Source organism: Anabrus simplex, chromosome 7, assembly GCF_040414725.1.
Source record: "Anabrus simplex isolate iqAnaSimp1 chromosome 7, ASM4041472v1, whole genome shotgun sequence".
NCBI classification, from domain to species: domain Eukaryota; kingdom Metazoa; phylum Arthropoda; class Insecta; order Orthoptera; family Tettigoniidae; genus Anabrus; species Anabrus simplex.
This window is the reverse complement of record NC_090271.1, coordinates 152,889,766-152,901,771: the sequence shown is the minus strand read 5'-3', so window position 1 is coordinate 152,901,771 and position 12,006 is coordinate 152,889,766. Positions and strand designations below refer to the sequence as shown.

General features: G+C 37.3%; 1 pseudogene; it reads right to left on the bottom strand.

The window, feature by feature from the left end:
- Positions 1–12,006, bottom strand: part of LOC136877748 (thioredoxin reductase-like selenoprotein T homolog CG3887) — a 56,625-nt pseudogene that overhangs the window by 19,790 nt on the left and 24,829 nt on the right.

Below are 12,006 nucleotides of genomic sequence, written 5' to 3'. Positions count from 1 at the left end.
ACGATGTTAACAGTGTGCGAACCACGCAATAACAAACTCGTTCTTTCGTCTCGAATAACTGAGTGGCTAGCGCGTGCTTCCATCCTGAATCCCCAGCTGTAAAGCACATACGATACACGAAAGCGACGGACAATACACTCGCGAAATAAAGCATCAAATAAATACTCTTAAAATGGGGTTGCGTAAATTACACAAGCACATAAAAATTTATCCTTTATCCTATGGGAAGATTAATTGGTCAAAAATTGGAAGTAAAAATAAATCAGAAAATTGGAAGACGATTAAAAAAACAGAAAGTTTCCAGGTAAATTGGAAGGTTTGGCAGGTATGCAAGTGGCATCACCGCACCAGCAGTACACGGGACTCATGACAACATGAACGGTGATTGGTGCTTGATGTTAAATCTTAAGTCTGGCGTGCCAGTGACGCCAGGCATTGCAAAGCGTGACAATTATTCTACCACTTGCAGAACTCTTAATATTCTTTGCTGTAAAATAACTTTAATTAAAACAATAACATCAAATCGACGAACAGTGTTAGTTTCAGTGATTTAATATTAAAATCAAATGGCACAATGTAAATTGATAATATTTCAAGGTTATATCTGTAGTTTCAAATCACCACAAGCTGGCAATACTGTTCTCTCTCTTCTTTACATCACAATCTGTCACGGCCGGACAGCTGGCGGCTGGACTGTAGTTACTGTGAATAATTAAAGGAAAAAAAGAAGCCTAGGAGAAACAAATAACAATTGGTTCATCTTTCTTAATTGTAACTCCCTGTTCTTTATGTACAATTTATTAGATAATATGAACAGTAAGTGTATACAAATCAGTGTTGCTAGTGCTGCTATTTCTTATAAATTTGTTTACTGAATGGAAATGTATGACAAATTCAGTTTCCTTTGCATTGCATCATAATGAAATAATGTTAAAATATCTGTGTACAAAGCTGTTTCACATGAAACTCTATTTCCAGGAACATTTATAGCCCTACATGAGGCAATACTGTAATGAATGCCTCCAAGGAAAATTTTCTCACATCAACCCCTCAGCGTCGACCTCTATACGTGGTATAGACCATCTTTTCTTCCCTAGCCGCTGACCTCTATACGTGGTAGGCCTATAGACCATCTTTTCTTCCCTAGCCGCCGACCTCTATACGTGGTATAGACCCACAAATTGTTTGCATATACGGCGAAGAGTTTTGGAGTTATGGATATACAAATTGTTTTGTTTCCAAGAAGAAATGATTGGGGATTATCAGTGTTGTAAAATAAGAATAGAAGATCATTAAAATTTTGTTGTTTTTGCAAGGTTAAATATTTGTCAAGTAAGTCCGAGCACTAATCTCTGATTTTTTAGGTCTGTGTGCTCATTCTTTCCCACAGAATAAAATAAAGGAATGATGATCTGAGAAGTTTGTCTTTTCACGTGATGTTCTTTGCTCTATTTGTACAAGAGAGTGCGGTTTATTTATTATATTTGTTTTGTAATATTTTCGTAACTCTCCACGAGCACACTGTGTAGGCATCAGTTAATGCTGCTTTCTGTCATACGATACGAGAACCAGTTGTGCATGGTATATATCTCGTTTGAAAGACTATGTCTCAACCTTTAATCAGAAATATGTATAGAGTTGGTTTGTTTTGTCATAAATATTATTCCCCTCATTTAGTTTCGTCCTGCTACTTTTTCGGTCTCGCTGCAGCATTATCAGTCCGTGTGACACACCGCGCTCAATGACTGGCTCCAGCCATGGTTTGGCTGACGGTAACGTGCTTGAAATACCGTATAATTCAGATGAAAGTTCAGTCGGAAGTAATAGTGACAGTATTAGCAGCAGTGGTAATGAATAGATGATGTGGCAGTGGTGGATGCAGTGGTAAATGATGAGAGTGACGATGAGGAGGAACCAGTATTTGGAAATTTTGTGTGGGAGACTATGGATAATTATACAGGTCAAAGGGAAGTTTTACAACAGTGAATTCGGATTCCTAAATTCTCTAATAATATTAAGACAAGTCACAGGTTATCTTATCGGGTTCGGCTGGTAGAAGGTTTGTTTACAAAATACGCTCCCTCGGGCGGGGAACGAAATATTCAAGGCTGGCGCGCATCAGATAATACAGTTCCAACGTTGCAGGAAAGATATTTTATCAGGAAATTAGCACCCAAGAGTGAGAAATCCAAACCTCAGAGAAGTTTCATCATGTGACCAAAACATGGCAAAAAGAAGACGTCGGTGTACTGCTGCCAGGAGTGTGCCGTGGGTCTCTGTCTCGAAAAGTGCTTCGAACACTATCACACGAAACTAAATTACTAAGGTAATGTGAAACAATTATGTAATTAATCTGCATGTACATAATTCTACCATAAGTAGTTCCAAATTCTGTGAATATCAGGCTACACTTATACGTGTAGTAACGCTTTAAGTGAATCAATGTATTTCAGTCGCAGGTAGTTGAAATCTCATCCGGCAGCGGGATAGGAAGCTCCTTAAATGGCTGCGACGCTGAGGGGTTAATTCTAATTTCAAAAAAGGAATCACATTTTCTTTTGTGACGATTTAAAGAACTTAAGAAGGCTAATAATTCGATCTCATACAAAGTTCTTGGAACAGCAAGAAATACCACTTTGTGAACAATGAAAGATGTACCTGACAGAGTGTAATGAACATTTACAGATGTATTTTGTTTTAAGTATCAATCTTACTTTACACTTACCATTAAACGATATTTCAAATGCTCCCGTGGAAACCAACTGTCCTTCAATGGCATTGCACAGAAAGAAAGTCATTAGACAAGCAGATATTTTATTTTCAATACACCATGCATACCAGGAAGGTTGTTCTTGACCAAAGAAATTGAATATATTTATGCCACTTAGAACACACACGATGAACAGCATCTTTGCAGCTCCCTATAGGAAAGAAAAGTCCAATTCAATATATCTCACTAAATTAGTTCATAACAGTGCAAACCTTATTCATTATACTATGTGCAATTCAAACAAATACTATAAGCAACAAAATTCTCCACCTCAGTTTTCAATACCAATACTACATTAATTTATTAAAACTTTCTTCACCTTATTCCACATTTTTTTGGGATTGCTGAAGCCACACTGGCTGATTTTGGCTCGGGGTTTAAGGCCAGATCCCCTACCTGATGCATTGCCATCATCTTTCTGGTGAAAATACCAACCCAAAATCAACCAGGATTTGAACCTCACCTGTCTGGATGGAAAGCCAACAAACTAAGCCACTGTACTAATTACGCCTCCATGAAAAATAATTTTATAATATAAACATTATTTCCGTACAGGATAAGTTCTTAATTTTTGAGATTATGTTTCAAAAGCTGCATAGATTTTATATAACTAGAATGAAATGAAAATGAATGAAAACCTACAACCTGTTTTCCAGTCAATGACCGGGTCAGGGATGGAATAAATGAAGACCCCATCTTACAGCGAGAATAGAAATTGTGCCGGCTGCCGAAGCCTGTCACACTCCTCTGGGGCAATGAATTATGACTGACAGATGAAATGATATAGGAGTGTTGCTGGAATGAAAGATGACAGGGAAAACTGGAGTACCGGAGAAAAACCTGTTCCGTCTCCGCTTTGTCCAGCACAAATATCGCATGGAGTGACCGGGATTTGAATCATGGAACCCAGCAGTGAGGCCGACGCGCTGCCGCCTGAGCCACAGAGACTTACAATTACAATGAATAAGAGAATCCAATAAAGAACTTCTCTGATATCATGTACTTGACATTAAAAATCATGATTACAGTATATAACTGAAAATTTTCACTGCGTTAACACAATCACTGCCAAATACAACATGTCGTATAATCTCTTGGTCACGGAATTGCCAAACATGTATAGATGCAGGTGTTCAAAAAGTTACTTGTAACCTATTAGACAGCATGTGAATGTATTTTAGATGCTTTGGTCACACTTAGGAATGTTTAAGGTATTGAGAAATTTAATGTTGTGAAGTTGCCACACGTTTAATGCATTAAATAAAAAATAAATCAGAAAAAAACAGGGAGTATAATTTAAGACTTCACACTTTTGCTCACAGGTTGCGGGATTCCCCAAGCGAGCACTGTATGGCTTGTGTCAAGCTCGGTGTGATAAGAAGTATTGACAGCTGACGCAGCAGTTCGCTAGTAACTATTGGAGTTTTAAGTGTGTTGGGTTATTATCGCAGAGAATATTTTTAGTCGAATGTTATTCGCACAAGTAGAACAAATCAGGTAAAAGGTGTCTTTGGAAATTCTAGGTAGCTTCCCAGTTCTACAGTACCATCAGAACATTATATGCAACAACTTGTTCACAAGCGGCGTAGTAGTGGTTCCATAACTAATAAGAAAAAATAGCAAAAAGGAGAACAGCTCTCTAAAGGAGAGGTTAGAAGATATACAGGCAAGGCTGCAAGTCAATCCATGTAAGTCGCTTTGGAGAGTAGCTCAGGAAACTAGTATTTCACAATCATCAGTATGTGATGCAACAAAATTATAACATTTGTGACCTTGCCGGACTTATTCAGTCCACAAAGTAAAGCCAAGAGATTTCATTGCAGGAAAATGATTTTGCAATTAGCACATGAATAGTGACCACAATGGTATTGTGAATTCGAAGTTTATTATTTATTTTTTTATTTTTTTTTTGCTAGGGGCTTTACGTCGCACCGACACAGATAGGTCTTATAGCGACGATGGGACAGGAATGGCCTAGGAATTGGAAGGAAGCGGCCGTGGCCTTAAATTAAGGTACAGCCCCAGCATTTGCCTGGTGTGAAAATGGGAAACCACGGAAAACCATCTTCAGGGCTGCTGACAGTGGGATTCGAACCCCCTATCTCCCGGATGCAAGCTCACAGCCGCGCGCCTCTACGCGCACGGCCAACTCGCCCGGTCAAACTTTATTTTTATCAGTGACGAAGCACAGTTTTGTTTGGGTGGATATGTCAATGCAACATGCAACAGGATCTGGGATACAAAGAACCTGCAGATTTTACAACTAAGACCTTCGCACAATGTGAAGGTGGATGTACAGTGCACTATTAGTGCCCAACAAATTATCGGTCCGATATTTTTTCAGAAAACAATTACTTCCGACCGCTATATTTACAACATTCTCAAACCGTCTCTGAAGTCTGCATCAATAGTCTACGTGAAATGCCTGACATTGTATTAAAAAAAGAGCAAATTGATGACTTAAAACAATACTACTCAGTATGTATGAACAGTACCTATCTTAATCATCATCATCATTATCTAAAGGCTTCGCCTTGTCGCTGCAATCACCGATCTCTTCTCTCTGCGATCCTTTTCATCTCTCCATAACCTTGGCATCCCATCGTCTCAACTACCTCTTCAATGATCTTCTTCCGTGGTTTCCCTCTGCCTTTCTTTCGCATCACCTTGCCTCCGAACAAGTTCTTTATGAAGTTATTATGCCAGAGAATGTGACCAAAAACTGACGCTTTTCTCCTTTTTATCGTTGTTATTAAATGTCTCTGGGTGTTTATTTATCTAAGCACTGCTTCGTTAGTTTTCTTCTCAATCCAGCTAGTTCTTGTCATCTTCCTCCATAGCCACATTTCCACTGCCTCTAGTCGTTTCACGTCCTCCTTCAAGAGAGTCCATCCTTCACAACCGTATAGCAGCACACTCCAAATGAACGTTTTGATAAATAATTTATTTTGTTCAGTATTTAAGGATTTATTAGTTAACCTTCTTAGTGCCAAGCCATTTTCTGAAATTCTGGCTAAGAATGCCAAACTATTTTTAGTGGTTCTGCAGACTTTCAGAGAAGTATTAATTAAAAATTTATTTTGTTAAATATATGCATTATTCTTGCAGTATTATATAAAATATACTTCTAACTTTACCAAGAAATACTTATAAATTTGAAAAATATCTCCAATGTATTTTTAAATTGGCAACAATTTAACAATTGTTAATTTTCATTTTTATTTTTAAGTTTTAGTCTAATTTTGGAAATACAGTTTGTAACATTTCCTAAATCGAAGAACATAGGTAAAATACACATACAATTCTAAACAAAACAGCGTAATTAAAAATTTCATTAATTTGCCTACAATCACCCCAAAACGTATTTTTTAAAAATCTGCACTCACCATTTTCCTCACTGAATTTTTTGTTCGACTGTCAATCGTACCTGCCATTGAACAATAATTTAATGCACAACCCTTTTGGAGTACACAATAATTATTAGTGAAAACTTAACAATGATCATATTTCAACAATATACACCCTTAAAAATTACAATCAGAAATGCTTTCATTTCCAATACAGAAGTAGCCCGCCAAACTTAAACCCTTGATTGTGGTGAAAACGCATATATTGAGATGAATTGTTGGGCATACGTATTTGTTTCATTTACCATCTAATTTATCAATGAATTAGTGAAGAACTGAAAATAATCTATTAGAGGGGCATTATGTGGAGGCGCATATTTAGGCCCAGCGAATTCCATGTAAATGACGGGAGAGTGGTAGGCCTATCGAACTGGTTCGGAAAAATTTCTCGGAAACAAACATTAGCATTCACATTGCTTTCATTATTACTCGCATCATCCATAGCTCCTTCATCATTATTGTCACTTTCTGAATCACTCAGAACTGGCAGTGGATTTTTAATTGGTTCCACGGACTGTAATCGAGTACCTACTAACCTGAACACCCGATGTACTGGGGCCAGAATAGCACTTCCTTTTCGGTACTGGTGATAATGGCGGTGTTCCTGGTATCACGTCACTATCAAAATCACTTTCCGATTCTAATTCATCTGCTATTATATCATTTTCCTCTAAATATGCTATTAGCTTATCGTCATACACGCCGGCAACCAAACTATCTCTACTAGAGCTCGCCATGTTGTCAACAACTCAGAGCTTGTGAACATCACAGATTATTAACTCCCTCCGTTCGTGTTAAAGATCTCCAAGGCCAAAACTATGCCACTCTCGTGAAGGCTTGAAACCTCAGCTTTCTAACGGAATAAAACACCCAGAGGCATCTGTTAGCAGAAGCCGTTAAACACTAGGAAATCATCGCGCCGATCCAGTCGGCTCTGGCACTTTTCGCGCGAGGAGCGAAAGCCGATCTGATCGGCGCGTGGCACGCAGGTGGTTAAGAGCTGCTTCTTCTCCCCAAAGGCTTTCTTACACAGGGAAATCCTTCTTTTTATTTCCACAGTGCACCTGTTGTCATCGGTAATAACTGATCCTAAGTAGCAGAACTTGTGCACCTGTTTTATTCAAATATTTCCAATTCTGAGCTGTGCCTCTGGCTTCATTTTAGATTTGCTTACAACCATAACATTAGTTTTATTTACATTAATGTTAAGTTGGAAATCTTTTAAGATGGATGTTAATTTGTTGAGCATGATCCGCATGTTCTTCTCATTGTCAGCCAGAAGTGCAATATCGTCGGCAAATCTAATACAGTGTACAGTTGTTCCATTTATTTTAATGCCAGGTGTTTTGGATTTAAAAATTTTCATGGCCTCTTCAATGTACAGATTAAATAGAGATGGTGATAAGGAACACACTCCTTTCCTGATTCTCACCTTGCATACTTTATCATTACTTTCGATGTTTATTCTTTGATTGATGTAGAAGTATTGCTTTTCTGTCTTTCCAGTCCAAATGATGTCCTTCATAATTTTGAACAGTCTTTTCCACTGAACATTGTCAAAAGCTTTTTCCAGGTCTACAAAAGCTATATATGTATTTCTGTTAAGCTCCAGTCTTCTCTCCAAGATGGTTTTAAGTGCTATAATAGCTTCTCTCGTTCCTACTCCTTTCCTGAACCCAAACTGATCATCATCTAGATTCTGCTCAATTTTTATTTTGATTCTGTTTATTAATATGCATGTGAATATTTTTGCTGCATGTGAAACAAGACTTAGTATTCTGTAATTGGAGCATTCTGTTGAATCTCCTTTTTTTGCAGAAGTACTGCTTTGCATTCTACAAAATCCTCTGGCATATCTCCGTTTTCATAGCAGTACCTGGTGATTTTGAAGAGTTCATCCTTCATCATTTTTCCAGAGTTTTTCCACAGTTCAGCAGGCAGTTTGTCTGGTCCAGGAGCCTTGTTCTTTTTCAGCTGTTGCAGTGCTGTTTCGAATTCACTTCTCACTATGGGAGGACCTAGTTCATCTTGTGAAACCTGGTCTTGTTTTATGATGTACTCATCTACATTGTCAATTTCTTCTTCATTATACAGATCCTCCAAATACTCTTTCCATCTCTTCATTACCTCCTCATCTTCTATTAACAGACGTCCTTCCGTATCTTTTATTACACTGGATTTCATTTTAGTCTTGAATTGTGTTCTTTTTACTTGATTGTATGCTCTGTCATATCGTGTTCTATGCTTTTACAAATGTCATCCATCCATCTTTCTTTCGCCTCTCGGCACTTCTTAATAATGATTCTATTAATATAAGTGACTAATATTGCTGATCATTTTCTTTTACTGTGCCCAAGATCTAAGTGAACTACAAACTTTTAGTGAGAGAAATCCTATTTTGTATTCTCCTCAGCTTTCTGATGTTCTTCTTCATATATTATTACCCCATGTATGCTGAAATGCTTTTTTTTAAATTGCAATAAAGAAAAGTAATTCCAATGTCAATTTATTTTCATTAAATTGCCTTTTTTCACAAGGGTTTGGAATTTAAATTGAATACATTCTAGAAAAAAGCCTAAAATTATACAAAATTGCAACAAAAACAGCCAAGTCAAAATGTACATTAACAAAAAAGATGGGTTCATTATGAGTCAGATTTTTCAAAACTGCAGAACTTAAATATTAAACCATTAAGGATATAACTATGAAAAAAAAAAAACTTTTGTGACTAGCATTCCTTTGTATCTACAGGTTTTTCATCCATATTGAAAAATATGCCTTCAGTGACTTGGCCGGTTTTGATACTAGACGCCTCAGTTTATACATAAATAAAAACCTCTTGCTTTGCATAGCCACTGTTGTATCACTACTGAAAATATTGCTTCCTGATATATCACTTCCTCTACTAACATCTATCAAAGGAATAATCTCTGCGCCCGTAAAAGAATGAGATGGCCCACCCATTCTTCTGCAACTGAGTAGTCTCTAGTCTGCAAAGCAAAAAATACCTGCGAAGTATTTGCTTTCGGTATTTCCCGTTTATAAGCAACAATAATTTTCAAGAAAGTTCACAAAGCATTTTCAAGATGGCAGGAAAGGGCGTGATACCTTCTAAAGCAACTTCCTTGAAACTCAAGAGAATGCATTTCATGTTCTACGCCTAATCCATAAGACTCAAAAGCAACATATATCAATCAATTTCGTACAAGTTATAATTATGAAACGGAGATGGCAGGAAAGTGCACAACTCCTCGATTCATAAGGTGAAAAAAGAACCCAGAAAGCAGTAGTGATGCGTGTGTAATAAGTTTTCTAACATCCGCCTGCACCAGCCATAAGTGATACGTCGAACAGGCTGAACGAGTATAGTCCACCGGACGTACAATGAACATCGAACCGGCTTGAGTGGTTAATTTAAACATGGTTGCTACCTACTGTGAAATCTCGTTAGTGTGTTCCTCATTAACAAGTTTTCCCGCTTAGCACGTCGTAAATTTGAACTCCCGATTCTCATCGTTTTACATCTATATAAAAATATCTCACTTATCGCATCACAAATTTTTGCTATTACTGTTCAGTACGATCACATTTTTCTTAGCCCTGAAAATGTTATCTGTCATCCCTTGTGAAAGAAACGTGGTTTACAACTCAGGTTGTCGCCACAGTTGTGTGATTACGGAAAAAGCGAGCCTATTTGTACTCTTATTTCATTCAGAAGTTAGAAATTTATTTTGTGTTGAGTGGTACAGTGAAGTTTTTCGCATGATACAGTAGCTTATATTCCGATTAGGAACATAATCATGTGAAACTGACTAGCGTGGTGCATATGTGTCTTGTGATAGCCTAGGTATGGATATGGAAAAAGTGAAATTCCTTTCTAATGAAGACAACATTAAAATTTTTCAGGAAGTGGACTGGCATCCGCACCTTCAAGCGTGCAAAGGTCATGAATGTTGAACTCGCACCTTCGAGTTTCAACTCGATCGATTCGACTTGGTCGAAATTTTTCAAAATGGCGGCCAAAGTCGTTCTGTTGCAGTTCTGGCCGAATATAACCTCCAATTCGTTGTCTAAGAGTGTGACCAGAAAATAATGTTTTATAACCCACTGCTCCGAAATAAAAGGCTTTTATTAACCTTTGTTTTAGAAAGAGTGTGATCTGCAATAATACTTGGATATTTTTATTGGCCCACGTGCGTATGTTTTCATATTTGTTTTTTGGTATTTTTCACACCGTTCATTACACTTATTTTATACGCCCCAACAGAAAAGGTTTTCATTTGTTCTCTCATGTTTTTCACATCTTTTAATACTTTCTTCTCATCTTGAGTAATGGTAGATATACAGTAGTTTTCACTGTACTCGCGGATACACAACGTAAAATGCCTTCATGTCGGAAAAATTCGTATCCAGTGTTTCCATATCCCTGGTGGACAGTTTTTATTTGTATACTCAGTAGTACGTTTTCTCGCTTAACACGTGAATTTTTGTTGTCGCTGGCAGAAACGCCTTAACGAGGTTTTATTGTATATTATCAAGTGGATGGTCACATGCCAAAACGAACCAAGTGCCAAAATCGGATTTTTTCGTAAACTGGTATAACATGAACATAGATAGTAATATCCTTCGTGTGCCAAAGTGGTCTAAAGTTATCATGAGCCAGGAGGAAGTGACATCACAAAGTTGTTGTGGCATGAGGTTGGTTTTACTGATTTCATTCAGCCAGAGTGAACCAAACACCGAAAGAAGATGGCTTCAGAAAGAAATGGTCCACGAGTGAGGCATTTAATTTCATCCAGAAACATCGCAGAAATAACAGCAGATATCTAGAGTGACTTCAGTTCTGGCTCCTCAGACCTGTTTGACCCTGAGAAATGGGAAGAATGTATGGGCAAAGGTAAGTTTTGCAATATTTTTACAGTAAATATATTTAGTTTATTTTGAGGTTAGTAAGAACAGCTATTCGTTTGCCAAAACGGAGCATGCTTTTCGCGCGTTTATACTCGATTAAACTGAAATAATAAATAAGGTAGTTCAACCTATTCAATACATATAAAAACAAAATGTAGAGTTACATTCCTATTTAATTATAAGCGGAAGCAGTACCGGTTTCGACCCCAATCCGGGTCATCATCAGCCGAATAAAACGCAAAAAACAATGCATAGGTAAGAAAGAAATTAAACATCAAGTCCACATAAAAACAGTTGAACAGGCAATATAAAATAACGGGGATAGGCACTGTAAAATTCAGAAGAAGTAGAAGATAAGTCACTTAAAAAAAAAAAAAAGCAAGGAGCAAAGTTCTGAACAGCAGTATAGCACACGCCAAAGTTCGGCATTGTCTCATAATGTTTGCGAGAAGCGGAGAACAGTTAAATGAGCCAGCTTGCATACACTAACAGGCGCAAAGTCACAACACAATCCAACAAATACGAAGATCCAAAATCGTGCAGAAGCCGAAGACAAGTAGCTCAATTGAAGTAAATTGCTAGCTCCCGAAGATCAGCGCGACATATTCAACGTCAGGCACTGCTTTCAAACACCGACGGAACTTGATGAATAGTTTAATGATCCAGTATTTGCTTCGGTCGCGAAAATGTACATATATATATATATATATAATACAATTCAATATAATTGAAATATGCAAATAGGACCCTGAGTTTAAATTTGAATGTGAAGACCCAAAAAATGCAGGAGGCAATATAGTATATTAGTATACAGTTCAATTCCGCTTATAATTAAATAGGAATGTAACTCTACATTTCGTATTTATATGTATTGAATAGGTTGAACTACCTTATATATTATTTCAATTTAATTGTGAT